This window comes from Rattus norvegicus, chromosome 6, assembly GCF_021556685.1.
Source record: "Rattus norvegicus strain SHRSP/BbbUtx chromosome 6, alternate assembly SHRSP_T2T, whole genome shotgun sequence".
In the NCBI taxonomy this organism is placed as follows: Eukaryota; Metazoa; Chordata; class Mammalia; order Rodentia; family Muridae; genus Rattus; species Rattus norvegicus.
The window spans coordinates 95,299,798-95,317,331 of record NC_141539.1 but is presented as its reverse complement, the minus strand read 5'-3'; the positions used below and the strand labels follow the sequence as shown (position 1 = coordinate 95,317,331).

Here is a 17,534-nt window from a genome sequence, read left to right as displayed (position 1 = left end):
CTCAGATCTCCCTCCCACCCCGTCCGCCACATTCCCATTCTCCCCTCAGATCTTTCTTTTTTTTTTTTTTTTCGGAGCTGGGGACCGAACGCAGGGCCTTGCGCTTTCTAGGCAAGCGCTCTACCACTGAGCTAAATACCCAACCCCCCCCCCTCAGATCTTTCTTTTAGGATCATGTCTTCATTTCCTTTTGAGATCCATTGAGTTTAACCGGTGCCTTCTGTGTGATCATGGGCTTGGAGCTGGAGTCTGGTAGGCTGAGCAGTGGGTACACCAGTGATGGTCAGTGGCACAGGGCAGGGCCCTGTGGGCCCCCTCCCCTTCTATGACTGACTGAGACAATCTTGTGTGGGCCCCTTACAAATAACCAGTTACTGTAAAGGATCGCAAGGGTCGGATCTGGTCTTAAAGGACGTCATTTCCTTGCCTGCCACTCCATCTTTGAAATTTTACATACTGTCTTCCCCCTCTTCCACAGTGTTACCTGATCCTTAAAGGAAGTGGTGTACAGGCTTGTTTAGGGCTGATGCCTTCTCTCTCAGCGGCGGGCACAGCACGCTCAGGCACTTTGAAAGCTAGCCCGCTGGGCTAGGGATGGAAGGGCAGTTGCCGCTCAGGCTCAGCTTGCTTTCTTTCACATGATACAACCTTCATACAGCTGTGTCCTATCGTCTACAGTACGGCTTTACCTTCTTATTTCTGGTTAGGCAACCAAGAGAACTGACAAGAGCCTGTGTTGGTTGGGAGGCTTCCAGTGTATCCTGACAAGAGCCTGTGTAGGTATCCCACACTGGAACTGGGAACTACCTCGAGGAGCAGCCCCACCCAAGCCAGCAGTAGCAGCCTTTAGCCCTCTTTTATATGTTTGCTTACAAGGATAACAGGCTTGTATATGGCTTCTTTCTGCCCTTTGTCCAAGGTAACCCTCCCCCTTCTTTAACACCCCTCCCTTAGCCCTGCCTCCTCATTTAAACCTTCCCATTCACAGTGTTTCTCCTTTATAATTTTCTTCCTATAAATAATTTTACCTTACTTATGTTCTTACCATCCCCCATCACTTAAGGTGCCCCCACCTAACCTCTTCCCAGTGTCCTGGCTTTCACAGGCACTCCTTGTTAACCAGCAAACAGCAACAGAAACAAAATAGAAAGCTAAACACGGAGAAAAACAACACAATTAAACAATGGGCTACAGAACTAAATAGAGTTCTCAAAAGATGAAATCCAAATGGTTAAGAAAACACTTGAAATGTTTTTTTTTTTTTTCATCCTCGGCTGTTAGGGAATGGCAAACTAAACTATTTAAAGATTCCATCTCACCCTAGTCAGAATGGTCACCATCAAGGCTGTGGTTCTCTAAGGAACAGAACTGATAGAGTGAATGTATACTAAAGGGATTTTTATTGGGTTGGTGTACAGAGTATGATCTGGGTGGTCCAACAATGGCCGTCCCATGCCAGAGAGGCCAAGAACCTAGCAGTTGCTCAGTTACTGTGGCTGGATGTCTAAGCGGTCCCAATCTGGCACTGAAGGCCCAGACGTTTCCAGGAGAGCCACTGGCCTTCATTGCACATTGGAAGACAAAAGCTAGGTCCTAATATCAGCAAAGCAGTGCATCGAGGTAGACAAACCTGCCAACAAGAGTGAAATAAAACAAGTGGGCCAAAGCAAAGGTCCTTGCTTTCACCCCTGATGCGTGTGGCCACTAGAAGGTGCTGCCCACTTCAAATAACATATCTGATCAAGAACATCCCTCACAGAGATGCCCAGCAGGTTGCCTTTTAGTTGACTCCAGGTCTGGTTGCAATGACAGTGAAGATTACCAACTCAACAAGGACATCATCATTCCTAGGCAAGTCTGGTCTCTAAATGTAGAGCCACAGGAAAGGTGAAGTTCGTAATTCTGATGGTTGTGCTCTGGCTGTAATCGCAGTGTCAGGCTCTGTCCACCCAGATCCAGCAGCTGAATTTCAGAAACAAGTCCCAGAGCCAAGGGAAATGAACCTTAATGAAGCCTAGGCTCCAGAGCCAGTCTTCAAGGTTTCAGGACAGTGAATCGGGGCAGCATTGAGAGCTTATAAATCTCAGTCCAGTCCTAATGGCTTACAGTGGAACAGACACTGGTGATGGTTAGTGATGGATGTACTATCTCAAAGTTGTGGGTTTGGGTTGGGTAACAGTGTTGTATAAACACACAGCTGGAAGGTACATCTCTCTATCTTTCAAGATTATCGATGCAGTAGTTAACTATCCTTGAAGAACAAACACCAGAACATCATCGGTTGCCAGGGGCAATGAAGAGATGCCATGAAGTACTCCGGCATTTCCTATATATGATGGAAAGGCACACTGCAACAAAATACAAGAGAAAAGGGAATGGTAAAGGTACTCCTGTGAAATTTGGCATCTGATAAAAGTGTCATCTAAAATCAATGGGACAGAGATGGCTTTCCTTTTTTAAAAAAGGATGGGTTTTCACGATATAGCTCTGGCTGGCCTGTAACTCACTATGTGGATCAGGTTAGCCCTAAACTCAGAGATCCCACCTATGGGGATCAAAGGTATGTACCACCATGCTGGCTTAAAGACCTGTATTAAGAAAGGGTGTTGTCTTAGTTGTGGTTTTTATTGCTGTGATGAACACCATAACCAAAAAAGCAAGTTGGGGAGCAGGGGGGTTATTTTGCTTACTCTTCCACAGCACTGGTCATCATTTAAGGAAGTCAGGACAGGAACCCAAACCAGGGAGGAACCTGGAGGCAGGAGCTGATGCAGAGGCCATGGAAGGGTGCTGCTGAGCGGCTTGCTCAGCCTGACTTCTTATAGAACTCAGGACCACCAGCCCAGAGATGGCACCAACCAGAATGGGCTGGGCGCTCCCCTATCATTAATGCCTTACAGCCCGATCTACAGGAGCATTTTCTCAATTAAGATTCCCTCCTTCCAGATAACTCTAGTGTGTGTGTCAACTTGACGTAAGACTAGCCAGCCAGGGTATCAAGACAAATGAGAGGCTGAAGAAAAAGATAAAATCATGTCTATGTTGCATGCCATTCAAAAGACACAAAGTCCAGGTGTATCGGAGATTTACACGTAATAAATAAATCTGCAAAAACCAAGTGTTAAAAATAAACATGAGCTCCTCCACTCTCAGAGTAGACGAAGATTAAAATACAAAGGCGAGACACTACTGTTAATGTGACCACACGAAGTAAGATAGAGTGGAGAGCAAGGAAGCAAACCCAAAATGAACAGGCCAAGCATAAACATGGTGTATACAATTACATGACACATATTTCTCCTATGTAGAGTTATTGAACAGCAGCAGAGGAAAAATTTAGATAAATAAGTGAATTATCTGAAATTATGCTGAAGGCCCTTAAAGACATGAACATAACAATGGGTAGGGGTGACGATGGGTAGGGATGTGTAAATGGGTTAACAGTCCAGTGCTCTCTTACCTGTGGGGCACACGTTAGGAAGTCTTACAATATGTTCTGCTGGCACAGCTGTGGGAGTGATTTTAGGCAGAAATAGCATTGGTACAGCCTTCTGGAAGGAAGTCACACAATGCTTAACAATATTCCAGGAATGGAAAGGAAATGAGATAGTTACTTCTATCCACTCAGATCACAGTAAACTAAGACATCGACGGCAGGAGAAACCACAGGAACCATCCAAACATCCAAAGGCTGAGCAATCCACCCCAAATCAACCCCGGGTCGGGGAAGAAATCAGGGAAGACATTTTAAGAATTCTAGATTAAGTGAAAATTCTGTAATTCACTCAAAACTCTGGGCTCTAGGTAAGACTGTTAGAAGAAGTAATTTTATATTCATAAATATTTAATGACAAAAACAAACAGAGGAGGCAGGGGAGATGGCTGAGTGAGTGGTTAAGAGCATTTGGGGTTCCTGTAGAGAAGGAATTCGGTTCCTGGTAACCACATTAGTCGGGCCATCACTGCCCACAAATCCAGCTCCAGGGGAGTTGATGGCCTTGTCTGGCTTTTACAGGCACTGCACCCGTGTGCGCATGAGCATGAACAATTATGTGCACATACCCACGATTGCTGAATAAAGAGTGAGCGTCGTGAAAAGGTAAACAGGGTGATGAACCCGCCTTGAGTCATCACTGTGAACAGCCACCATGACCACGGCAACTCTTATAAAGGACAACATTTAACTGGGGCTGGATTACAGTTTCAGAGGTTCGGTCCATTATCATTATGGAGGAAGCATGGCGGCATGCGGACAGACATGGTGCTGGAGAAGGAGCTGAGATTTCTACATCTTGATCTACATGCCACAACAGAAGACTGAGCCACATTAGGCCTAGCTTGAGCATCTGAAACTTCAAAGTCCGTCTCCATAGTAACACTGTCTCCAACAAGGACACACCTTCTAATAGTGCCACTCCCTGTGGGTCAAGCATTCAAACACACAAGTCTACGGGGGCCATTCCTATGTAAACCACCAGCGAACTCCTATCAATCTAACCAGGAGAAAGAAAAAGGAGACCTGATTTCATAAAAGTAGAGATGGGAAGGGGACGGCAAGCAGACTCCAATGAAATCCCAAGAATCATTAAGGAAAACTGTTAGAACTTGTGTTTCGAAAGTTAGAAAATCAAGAAGAACTAGATAGTTTCCTAAAACTATCCCAACTGAATCAAAGACAAAGAAGCAACTTAAGCCAGACCCAGGGGCCTATTTTCTTTTACTCAGAATAATGCTCTACATTTTAAACAAAGAAATTAACAAAGAAAGGGAAATAAATGCAATATAAGTAAGAAAAGAAGTCAAATTATCCCTATTGGCAGATGACATGATGCTGTACTAGAAAGACCCTAAAGACTCTGCCAGAAAGCTCTAGAAACCTATAAATACTTTGAGCAAAGTAGTAGTTACAAATAAAGAACAGCTTCCCCACATTCTAATAACAAACTTTCCAAGAAAGAGATTAGAGGGAAAATTCATTCACAATAGCTTCAAAATAATAACCAAATAGATAACCCAGAAATAAACCAAGCCAAGGAGTTAAAAGACATCTACAGTAAAAACTTTAAGAAGACTGTAAAGAAACTGAAGACATCATAGAATGGAAAGACACCTCCTCCCCACCAATGCTCTTCCAGAGGAAGAGCTAATGTTGTAAAAACACATTCCCATAGCTGTCTATAGGTTCAACGCAGTCCCTATAAAAATTCCAATGATACTCTTCACTGTCATTGAAGTAGAAAATAATCCTAAGATTCATAAGGAAGTTCCAAAGACTCCACACGCCCAGAGCAGGAGGGACAAGGCTGAAAATGTCACTATATCTAATCTCAGATTATACTAGAGATCTGTAACAGCCTTTTCAACATGAAACAAGCACACAAGGCAGTGGAATAAAATAAAGGACCTGGAAGTAAATCCATACACCTGCAGCTACCTGCAGCCACCTACGTTGACAAAGGGTCACAAACACACATTAAAGGGACTGTTTCTTTTTACTAATGGTTCCGAGGAGTCGGCAATCCAGGCCAGCAGAATGAAACGAGATCCTGGGCACTCAGCACAAGAATCAATTCTAAATAGATGAGAGTAAGGCGTAAGACCCCCTAAGGTATGAAACTGCAGGAGTGAACACAGATAACAACACTCCAGGACACAGGCCTAGACAAGGTCTCTCTGAAAAGACCACAGTGGCCCAGGAAATAATTCCAGCGGCTGACAAATGGGATTACAGGAAACTGAAAAGGTTTCACAGGGCAAACCACAAGAACAAAAGAAGGCTTACAAAATGGGGAAAATTAGTTGTCAAGTTTATATCAAACAGAGGCTTGATAGCTCCAATATGCAAAGAAACATGAAAATTGAACACCAAAACAAATATTCCAACAAGCAAATGCACCAATAAACCAAACAGATGGCTGATAAATACCGTGAACAAATGTCCCCTATCTGCAGCAACCGGGGAATACACACTAGTACTGCACACAACCAAGTCTGGAGGTGCTGCCTGTAATTCCAGCAAACAAAAGCATTTTATGGAAGGAAAGTCTGATGTTGGCTGAAGCACAGGGGAGGTCATGGGGAAGGGCAGGGCAGGGGAGCCTGAGGAAACTGGTCACATTAAATCCATTACATCCATGGTCAGGAAGCAAAGCGGGATGAATGAATCCTGGTGCTTCTTTTCACACAGTCTGTGACCCCAGCCTACAGAACGGTGCTACCCAGACATTTAGGGTGATCTTTGAACCTTCATTCACTTTTAAATTCAGCCTCAACCAACGTCTCAGGAATGGGGAAAATACAGCCAGATTCTTTGCCAAAACATAGAGCTGGAAAGGCCTGTGTATAGTCTAGGCTTCCACCATCCATATTTCTCTTGGCATTGTCACCTCCCAAACCCCATCAGACTCATTAAGACTCTGCTTGCAGCTTTCTAGCCCTTTATCCTGCAGCTGCAAACTCTTCTGCATTCCTCCCACAAACCAGTTCCAAAAGCCCAAGAGCCCCAAGGCCAAGGTTATCACAGCAAGGACTCCACTTCCCATGGTCAAACTTATGGATCAGCTAATTTCCCAGCACTGTGCAAGAATACCAGGTCAAAGGAACTTAAGAAAGGGTTCGCGTTGACTCGAAGTTTGATGGCCACAGCCATATAACAGGAAGTCATGGCAACAGGAGCGCGAGAATTGGTCACGTGGTCACGTTTTGGGCATAGTCAGGTACAGAGATATGCATGCTGGGGCTCAGCTTGTTCTCTATGTTGTGTTCATTCTGGGAACCATCTCATGGGGAGGTAGTGTCCCTATGTTCAGGGTGGGTTGTCCTTCCTTAATTAAACCGATATAGAAAATCCCCCCCCCCCAGACAACAATCCCTTGGAGATTTGTCTCCTGGGCGATTCTAGATCCTATGAGGTTGACAATCAATATGAACGATCACAGCTATGTACAAGGACGAGGTCATCCTGTGCTGCATAGCGAGACTCTATCTAAAATTAACGAGTGGGGGGGTATGTAATAACATTTCATATGCTCAAATAAGTAAATGGCTGTGATAAGAGGATTTGGGGGAAGTTAATGATGGATTAAACAGTAGCAAATGAATTTAACTGTATTATAAGTAAATAATAAGGCTATATGAAGGAGAGAAAAAAACAACCCCAAGTATTGTGACCACTATAAAAAGTGTTTTTAAAAAACCTCATGGGGTTGGGGATTTAGCTCAGTGGTAGAGCGCTTGCCTAGCAAGCGCAAGGCCCTGGGTTCGGTCCCCAGCTCCAAAAAGAAAAAAAAAAAAAAGGGAAAAACCTCGTGAATGTGTGTATTTGATGTACAACCATGCATTGCCAAGCTCTGTCTTCTGTGAGCGTCTCTGTGTTACTGATTCTTGTATCAGTGTGGGCAGAACATCCGAGGAGAAACTCCGAGGAGAAACTCCGAGGAGCACTGCTTGTTTTAGCTCACAGTCTTTGAGACCTCAGTCTCACTGTAGAATGGCCCCACGAGCTTGGGAGAATATCACAGTGGAGGGAGCAGACCAAGAGCTCACATCACAGTTGCCAAGAAACAGAGGGACAGAAAGGAAACAGCGACTACATTCTCTCAGGACCCACATATAGGGGTCTACTTACTCCAGCCAACCCCCTCCCCCCTCAACATTTCCAAACCTCTGGAAATAGTGCCACTATCTGGTAAGCAAGCATTCAAAACACAAGACTATGGGGGTCATTCTAGGTCCCAACCACAAGAGCCTAGAAGCAATGAACACAACTCTAAAGGTTTACGTTCTAAATACTGCCCTCAGGATGGGCATGGTAGTTAGCATACTTTTAATCCCAGCACTTGGGAGGCAAAAGCAGACAGATCACAGTTCTAGGCTAGTCTGGTCCACACAGTGAGTTCTCAGATAGCCAGGGTTATGTAGGATCAAGCCAAAACAAACAAAAAACATTCCCTAAGAAACAGAACAGAAGGGGGTTGGGGATTTAGCTCAGTGGTAGAGCGCTTGCCTAGCAAGCACAAGGCCCTGGGTTTGGTCCCCAGCTCCGAAAAGAAAAAAAAAAAAAAAAAAAAAAAAAAACTAAAGAAACAGAACAGAAGCTCATTGGAAAAAGGACTGCTTCCAGGCCTAGAACATGATACCAGAGAGGGAATGTTCAAAGGACATAGGAGCTAACTCAGGGTCACTCCCAATGGCAAGGGCCAAAATCTGGGTACAGCAGATTTTGCCTGTGAGCCCAAATAAATCAGTATGTTAACTAGTGCACAAGGAAGAGATAATAGATCACTATCAAGCAAATCTGTTGAGTAACTGTTACAATAACTAGCAATGGATGATAAAAATGTGGGCCAAAATATTCTGGGAAACACAGTATTTAAGGCACCCACTGGTTACATAGGGAAACACAGCCACCCTGGAGTACAGAGGTCTGATACAACCATCTCAAAGAGGTCAAGCGAAGCATCACCCTGTGCTAAGACATTCTTAAAGCAGGTATTCCCACACATGGCACCCAGGAAAAAGGCACGAGCTGACGTCTTTGGTAAACTTGCAAAAAAAAAAAAAGTCCAATCTCATTCTAATCATGAGAAAATGACTCACTAACCTTGGCAGAGGGAGAGTCTGAAGCAACAGTGAGTGACTTTCAAATGCGTTAATGTCATGAATCACACAGAAAGACTGGCCGGTTTAGAGTGCCAACTAAGTGCCTTGCAGAATCTTAGTACTTTACTGGAAAACCTGTTAAAAACCCCAATAAGATTTAATTGTGGATTAATAGTATGGTGTCAATGGTAACCTCCTTATCTTTTTGTTGAATACAAACTAATGCGAGGGAAAGTTGATTAAGCACATAGGGGACTCTTTGTATTCTTTTTAATAAGTCTATTTTGTGAACCTACACATATCAAGATAACTGGAACCTCGGGGTTGAACATTTCCTAGTACTTCCTTTCTTTAGGGTATGATCAGGTGAAATACCTTTTTATTATTCCTTGATTGAAACCTCCAGACAGTGACATGTAAATCATGTCGGAAGAGTGCTGAAAGCCATCTCCAGTCAGTAGAATAATTATCTTGTTTAAAGTATCAGAAAATAAAGCCTAGCCCACTCGTCACTTTGCCAGATCTGAAAAGATGGGGAAGATAACCTGTGGTTTCTTTCTTCACAGATATAACTTCTAAAGCAGTTAGTAGTCACCGGAGGCATACTGTGAGCTCAGAATTCATCCGACTCTCATTAACCTTGCTGCACTTTGTGGGACATCTGTTACCCACCACAAAGACTGCCTATAAATCGGTCTCACTTCTTGTAATTAATGCCTGAAATGGCCAAGCCCAGCCAACAGGAGGCAGAAGACAACATCTTTCCAGCTTTGTTTCCCAGGCAAACAGTTCTGAGAAAATCTGAAAGACTATCCCATCGATAACTGGGTAGCAGTCAGTCACACAAAAACAGCTCAGCAGTAGATCCCAGATTTCCCCCGGCCCCGTTCGGCCCCTCTGGTCTCTCAGTCTAGCTTAATGGGATCTCTTCCAAACGATCTGCTTGCTCACTCCTCACTCACGGTTGTCTCAGCGACTGTGGAGAGGGATCATGGAGGCTCAAGAAAAGAACGTGATACAAGCTATCCCTTAAAGCCAAGTTACAGATACGAATAAAAAAAATCCAGTCAGTGGGAGTATTCACAAAATCCACAAAATATCCATTACTCTGTCAGACTGAATCTGACAATTCTACTCCATTATGAAACTATTCCAGATTCCAATGAAGGACTGAGAGCACAGGCCAAGAGGGCTTATGGTCATGGAGAGAAAACTCAGGAAGTTAATCAAGTTGAACTTTACTGTCTGTCTGTCTGTCTGCCTGTCTGTCCATCCATTCATCCATCTATCTATTTATTTATTTGCCACACAGACAGATACCTTCAGCACTGCTCCCAGTTTTCTTGTGCTCCTAAAGAAGCCTGTCCCTGGGTATCAACAATGATGAAAAAACACATTTAAATCTAGTTTGAAAACAGTATTTATGCTGCGTTTTCTCCCCAGAGAGATTGCCTGTGTAAAATAGTAGAGACTGTGTGTGTTTGTTTGTTAAGTGGAGCCCAAGAGAAGCTCACAGTAAAAGTCATCTCCATTTGCCGTAAACTCAACCTTACTGCTGCTGCTTGATTTGAACAGCCCAGCTGCCTTGCTGCACACAACCACGGTGCTCTGTGTTTACACATGAAGCTTTGCTTCTTCTCATTGCAGCATTTTTCTTCCTCTCCTGTGGTGTTGGCCAAGTGCTGGGCAAACTCTAGCACTGAGCTCTAACTCCAAGTGCCCAGGGCTTCCTATCCTTCCAGCACTGTCTGCTTGTCGGTGAGGGTCCCTGCAGAAAAACGAAACAGGAACTGTGGAGCCAAAGTTCGCTTAGTCGGTGCCCAAGTTCCTTGCTGCCTTGAAAAAGAATACATAAATAGCAGTTGGGGATAGCCACAAAGTACAGCACAGTAAGTGTGGTCTTCAAGGGACCAGGCAAAGTTTTGAGGGTCCTTGAGCCAGAGGGCTCCCGCTATGCTGAATGACACTTCCTAAGTATAATACACACACATACACTAACACACACACACATTCATAAAAACACATATATACACACATACAGAGACAGACAGACACTAAGAGAAAACAGAGAGACAGACAGTGAGACAGAGAGACAGAGTCAGAGACAGAGACAGAGAGACAGAGAGACAGAGAATTTTACCGTAAAGTGGAACAGACTCCAGAGTTAAAACACCCGAGGATGACATACCCAGACCCATTAAGCGTGCTCCCTCAGCATATCGAATCCCAGTGCACATCACTTCCATCTACTGTTTTCAGTTTCCTTTTTATTTTCCTTTTTTTTCCAGAGCTGAGGACCAAACCCAGGGCCAAGTGCTCTACCACTCTACTCCAACCCCTCTGTTTTCAGTTTCTTAAAGAGTGGGATGACCTCTTTAAGGAAAAATAGTGTTTCTGAAACATTCTCCTAAATAGCAAACTCTAAGATCCAGGTACCTACTTTGTGCATTGGACAATAAACCCAGCCAGAAGCACCTGTCTTAGGGTTGCTATTGCTATGATTTAAAACCATGACCAAAAGCAAACTGGGGAGGAAAGGGTTTATCTGTTTACACTTCCATATCACTGTTCATCCCTGGAGGAGCGACAGGACAGGAACTCAAACAGGAGGACCCTGGGGTCAGGAGTTGATGCAGAGGCCATGGAGGGGTGCTGCTTACTGGCTTGCTCCCCATGGCTTGCTCAGCTTGTTTTCTTATAGAACCCAGGACCACCAGCCCAGGGATGGCATCACCCACAATGAGCTGGGCCCTCTTCCTCCACCAATTACTAAGAAAATGTCCTGCAGCAGGGTCTGATAAAGCCATTTTCTCAATTAAGACTCAATAATGATTCTAGTTTATGTCAAGCTGGCATAAAAGTATAGCACAGGACCCTAGGACCAAGAAAGGATGGGTGCTAGAAAATGCATGACCAAAAATATACATATGTAAAACTCCACACAAATTATGGGGATTCAGGCTATACTAAGAGCCAGATCTTAGTTCAAAACCCTGCTCTGATGTTCTACACAAATAAACAAGGCTCGCATCTTGCCAAGTGAGTTAAAATTTTCCTAATATCAATCTTCCCACAGCAAGAAAGCTAATTACAAGTGTAATTTAAAAAATTTTGTTCAATTAATGTACTCCATTAATTAATTTTACCAAATTGCCCTGTTATAAAACATAAACTTCTTTAGAAGGCAGCGCTCAAGCATTTCCTCTAAAATTTTTCCTCTGCCCTGAGAAAAGTCACTCTCTACATGAGTGTCAATCACGTCACACTGCACAACACAACGTTGCTCTCTACACATGTTGAGCCACATTCACAGCTATCCCGCAGGCCACAGGTTGGACATACCAGAATAAAACATTTAAGGGCTGATTTTATAGAAGGTATATACAGAAGTAAAAAACCCAGCATTTATACTTTTATAATACTTCATATTTTAAACTTTCACTAAAGGAAGAACTTATTAATTGGCGCTAACAGATGGTTGAGTAGAAAGCAGGGACACAAACGCTCAGCTGACTTAGTAATAGCTCCTAGCCAATGGGAGAGAGACAAAAGCATTGTCTTTAACTTCAGGATGCAGTGGATAAGTTAAACTCATTTCATGTTCATGACATTATTATCCTTATGTCACAGTATACAGATTTCCCAATGTGACAGAAGAGTAATTTTGTATAAGAGTTGTATTTATGCTCAATGTTTACAAAATACTAAATTAAAAGAAAAGAAGCTTTTTAAATTACAAATTTAAATTACAAGCCCACTACATCAAAAGAGCACTTCTGTTCCAGGTACTTTAGTAAGAGGGAAAACTTGAAAAGACTCCTAAGACAGACACACCAAATAATTTGAGTATCCTCCCCACTCCCTATCCGTGGCAGGGTCTTACTATGTAGCCTTGGCTCTCCTGTCCTGCAACTCACTCTGTAGACCAGGCTGGCCTTGACTTCACAGAGAGTTGCCAAATGCTGGGATTAAAGGCATGTGACAATACACCGTGCTCTGGTAATTTTTAAAAATCGCTCTAAAGTCATGAATAGAATCATTTGATAAACTCTCCAGGGACCAAGAAGAGAAATGGGCAGCTATCCTTGGAGCTTCTGGGTAGGCAGAAAAGATAGAGGGGTGTCAAGGCAGATGAGAACCTCATACTCACTCACACTAAGGGCTAGGAAAGGCCCCCTAGGGAAATGTGCCTATTTCACCTTGGCCTGTACACAAGGGCAAAATCCTGCCCATTCTTGGGAGTGGAAATTATCAGGTTAAAAACGTGACCGGTAGAAGTGAATGCAAATTCTAGGGTGGCGTATATGGAACAGAGGGACACCCCTGGAATTCAGGCCTCTGTGGACTGACACATGAGTAATTAGAGCTTCTAGTCAAAGTTCTAGATACACAAGAGGGAGACAATTATGTGGTTGAAAGAGCCCAGTGGAAACCAGCACCAGAGACAATGACTGCAGAAAAGAAGGATGGGAGGTCTCAGACTCTCTGTGTTTAAATGTGAGATGCATGAATGGGCTTATCTTATTAACAGAGTATCTAGAAATGTAAAATATATCACTGAATTCAGAAACAGAGTATACAGAAGATCAGTTATGGTTGAAGAAGGAATTAATAAATTTGAAAATAGTTCTGAGAAATTACTTAGAATGAAGTAAAGAGAAGAAAGACATATAAAAGAATCAAATAGAAACTGAGGGTACACAGACAATGTTTAACTTCACCCTAGTAAAGTCGGAAGAAAGAGACATTAAGAGAATTTAAGGGAGAGACAATATTCAATTACATAAGGACTAAAAAGTTTCCTAAACTGATAGATGATAAAAAGCCTCAGATCAAAAAGCCCCAAAGGACACTTAATACTGTAGGGAAAGGGATGGGGAACAGATTTGAACAGAGTACAAACCACAAGTCGCCCAGAAAGAAACTGGCTTAGACTGGCTTCAGAGGTGGGTGAGTATTATGAAGCTCAGAACTTATTCCAAAAGGGTACACAAAATGCCAGGCTGCTCCCCTTGTGAGACACAGGTTCTCTGCTAAGATAGTAGCACTCAGTAAATGTCCAGAGATCAAACCTTTGGAGAGGTTCAAAATGGCCACCAAAGAACGCCAGTGATTAGGATCAGGACTCAGAGAAGTACTAGAGAGGACCGGATGCAGAATGCATGGTGTAACCTTGGGTAACTTTCAACATGGACTGACGGGAAGTCTTAGATAAAGTTACAAAATGAAGACAATTGCTGAATAAGCATTGGTAAGAAAATTTTACTAAAGCTGCTAGCACCAAGCTCCAGGCCATTTTGCACCTGCAAATGGGTTTCACAGAAGCACATTCTGCACTTGAGCTCCAGCGTGCTCTGACCTTGGTGCTTATTCTCAGGAGACTGAAGCATGCAGCTTCCTTACCATGCAGCTAGGGCTCTAGCCTAGAAAAAATAATGAGGTCGGAAAATTTAAACTTATCTCTCTGATAGAGACATCCAGTTTACTTGGTGCTTGCAGTGATCCCCAATATCAGGGCTGACCATTCAGGGTTCCCACCCCCATATCTAGGTAAAGTGGAAAAAAAATGAAATTCTGACTCTCAACTTAGCGAAGCTTTCTGAGATTCTGAATGCTCGATGCCTCTCACATTGCAACAGACCTGCTCAGGCATCTGGAAATGGTGCATCTGATTCTAGATTCCAAGTGTTAGTAGATGGGGCCAGTATCTGAAAGAACTTAGTACCTCTTATCTCAACATCAACAGACATGGGTAGCCTTTACTTAAAACTTTTCTTTGCACCAGGTAGTGGTGGTCCATGCTTTTAATTCCAGCATTCAGAGGGCAAAGGAAGGCAGATCTCTGTGAGTTCAAGGCCAGCCTGGTTTACAGAGCGAGTTCCAGGACAACCAGAGCTACACGGAGAAACCCTGTCTTGAAAAAAAAGAAAAAAAACCAATCCAACCAACCAACCAACCAACCAACCAACCAACCAAAGACCCATCAAACAAATAAAATGTCTCCATTACTTTGAGTTAAAGCCAGGAACCTGTCTGTCTGGAGAATACATTCCCTCATTTCTTCATCTCATAGCTAAGCACAGAAAACTGACCGTCAGGCCTGTACCCAGGGTCTATCGCTTCCATTCTCTTGTGAAGACAACAAGTACATCAGTCATCTTATTAGGAGACTTTCAGTGGCTTATAACACAAGGATAACCAGGAATCTAAAACCCCCCTACCATTTTACCTTGAAAAAGAGACTCCTGTCTCTATCAAAACTGTGCCCCAGACTTTCAGTGCCAGTTTTCACACCCGAACTGACACGGATATAGAATGTGAGAGAACTGGAAAGCAGATGGTACACTGTTAAAGGCCTCGTGCTATCCACTCTGACAGGTAAGATGGGCCACCTCTTTTTACTTCCCAGCCACCTAATTAATAATAGTCTTGGATCTGTGTGTTCCATTGCCTGGACCAGACCACTCATCATGAGTGACCCCATCACAGTAAAGTATTTGACAACCCGAGTAAGGAAATTTGGACAGAAAGCCGACTAGTCACCAAGGACTAGATTAGTAATACAAAAGCCTGAAGGTTACCCATTGCAAGCCAGACAGGGCTTTGTTATCTTGGTAAATTAATACCTGTCCTAGTTCTGGTCCCTGACTTCGCCCAAGGCCTGTCTGATTCACCAATGTCAGCTCCTGGAGAATAGATTATATAACTCAATGAAAGGCATAAGGTAAGCTCTGATCTGAGAACTGAATGCCTGAATTCTCAAGGCAAATTAGGACAGCATCCCACCCCCACCGCACACCCCACCTTTTCAGCTTATTCACAAGACACGCAAGTAGGAGGACAGAGCAAAACAGACAGACACAATACCCCTCAGACTAGCCAATTCCTCAGTCAAAAGATTCAGGACACTAAGCTAACTTAATAGTGGCATCTTTGAATACAATATAGAGCAGTGGTTCTCAGCACCCCTGGCCATTTTATTGTTGCTATTTCATGACTAATTTTGCTACCATTATGAATCATAATATAATCGTCTGATATGCAGGGTATCTCATGTGACCCCTGTGAAAGGGGTCATTCAACCCCAAAGGGGTCACGACCCAAAGGTTGAATGAACCACTGGTATAGATGGTAAGCTGCTGATTTAAAGGTCGAGTACACTTACCACACTTATATCTGGTATCTTTATATTGATCTCCAAATTGATTTACATGGCTGCTTACATTTGCACCATCCCTGGCAGTGAACGAGGATTCCTCTCCCCCACATCCTCTCCGATTACTGCTTTTCCTTTGTTTGTTTGAGACAGGGTTTCTCTGTGTAGCATTGGCTGTCCTGGAACTCGATTTGTAGACCAGGCTGACCTTGAAATCAGAGATCTGCCTTGCCTCTGCCTCCTGAGTGCTGGGATTAAAGTTGTGTACCACTGACAGGCTATTGTCAGATTTCTTGTTGATAACTCTTCTGACTAGGACAAGGCGGTATCTAAAAAAAGTAGTTTTAATTTGTAGTTCCCTAATGGCTAGGGATATTAAATAGCCTTTAAAATAGTTATTGGACTAGTGTGTTTGTTTCTTTCTTTGAAAAATGGCTACTCAATTCATTAGCTCATTTGTTAACCGGCAGTTTTATTTCCTCGGTGTTTACTTTCTGCAGTTCTTGGTAAGTCCTGGATATTAGTTCCTTGTCTGAAGGGTATGCAGCTGATAAAGATGTTCTCCCATGCTGTCTGTGTTCTGCTGACTAAACATCCTTTGATGAACCCCTTTCTATGTTCATGGAGTTCCATCTGCTGACGTCTGGGGCTAGGTCCCATGTGCTACTCAAGTTCTATTCAGAAAATTCTTGCCTACCCCAATGTCTTGACTGGTACTCTCTCTGTTCTCCGCAAGTTTCAGCATTCCAGGTTCTAAATTAAGATCTTTGATCTATTTTGAACTGGTTTTCACACAAGGTGAAAGATAACCTAATTTATTTTTTTGAAGGTAGGTACCCAGTTTTCCCAGTACAATTTGTTGAATAGGTTATATTTTCCCCCATATTGTGTTTTGACCTCCTTTGTCAAAAATTAAGTAGGCACATCTTTGCTATTCTACCCCATTGGTCTGTCTGTCTGTTTGATCTTATACTGGTACCAGGCCATCTAGATCACTATGGCTCTACAGTATAATTTGAGGTCAGGTTGTCAAGGCCCCAGGGATGCCTTACACCTTATGATTTCACTGGCTGTTATGGTCTTTGTTGATTCCATAGGAATTCTTGTATTGTTTCAAATTGTCTGGCGTGTCAGGGTATCATATGACTCAACTATTTTACTCCTGGGCACAGACCCAGAGAATTCCGTACTCTACCACAGAGATATGTGTGCCCCCATGTTTACTGCTGGTAAATATTCGAGGAAACAGAACCATCTAACTGTCCATCAATGGATGAATGAATAAGAAAATCTGATACTTTTAACAAGGGATAGCAGCTCTTTGGAAGATGGATAGACTTACAGTGTACATCAAGTAAAGTTCTACAATCTCGGAAAGAAAAACTAAGCAAGTTCTCCAGAATATGGAGTCACAGCCCACATGTATGTGCATACATGTGAGTACAGTATAACTTGTGGAAAAGAGAACAAACAGCAAATAGGTGATGAGGAAGAATGAAATCCTGGTAATGGATGTGTCATGTGTTGGACGGTAAACTATGCCAGAAAGCTTGGTGGGTAGAGCAGGTTGGGACCCCAGAAACTCACACCTGAGATGGTAGGCACCTCCCTCCTCTCTGTCAAATTCCTGGCCTGGAACATGTGCCACACTTCTAATATAAGGAAACTTGACCTGGGGTCACATAGGCCCAGAACAGGGCTCTCCATGCTAATGAGTTACCTAGAGGCCCTAAGGGTTTAGCCAATAAGCTTCCCTTCCCAGGCAGTCCTCCCTGCA

General features: G+C 43.3%; 1 long non-coding RNA gene across 1 annotated transcript in view; it reads right to left on the bottom strand.

Moving 5' to 3' along the window:
* Window positions 1–17,534, bottom strand: part of LOC120103546 (uncharacterized) — a 103,924-nt gene that overhangs the window by 85,578 nt on the left and 812 nt on the right. The window lies entirely within an intron of this gene.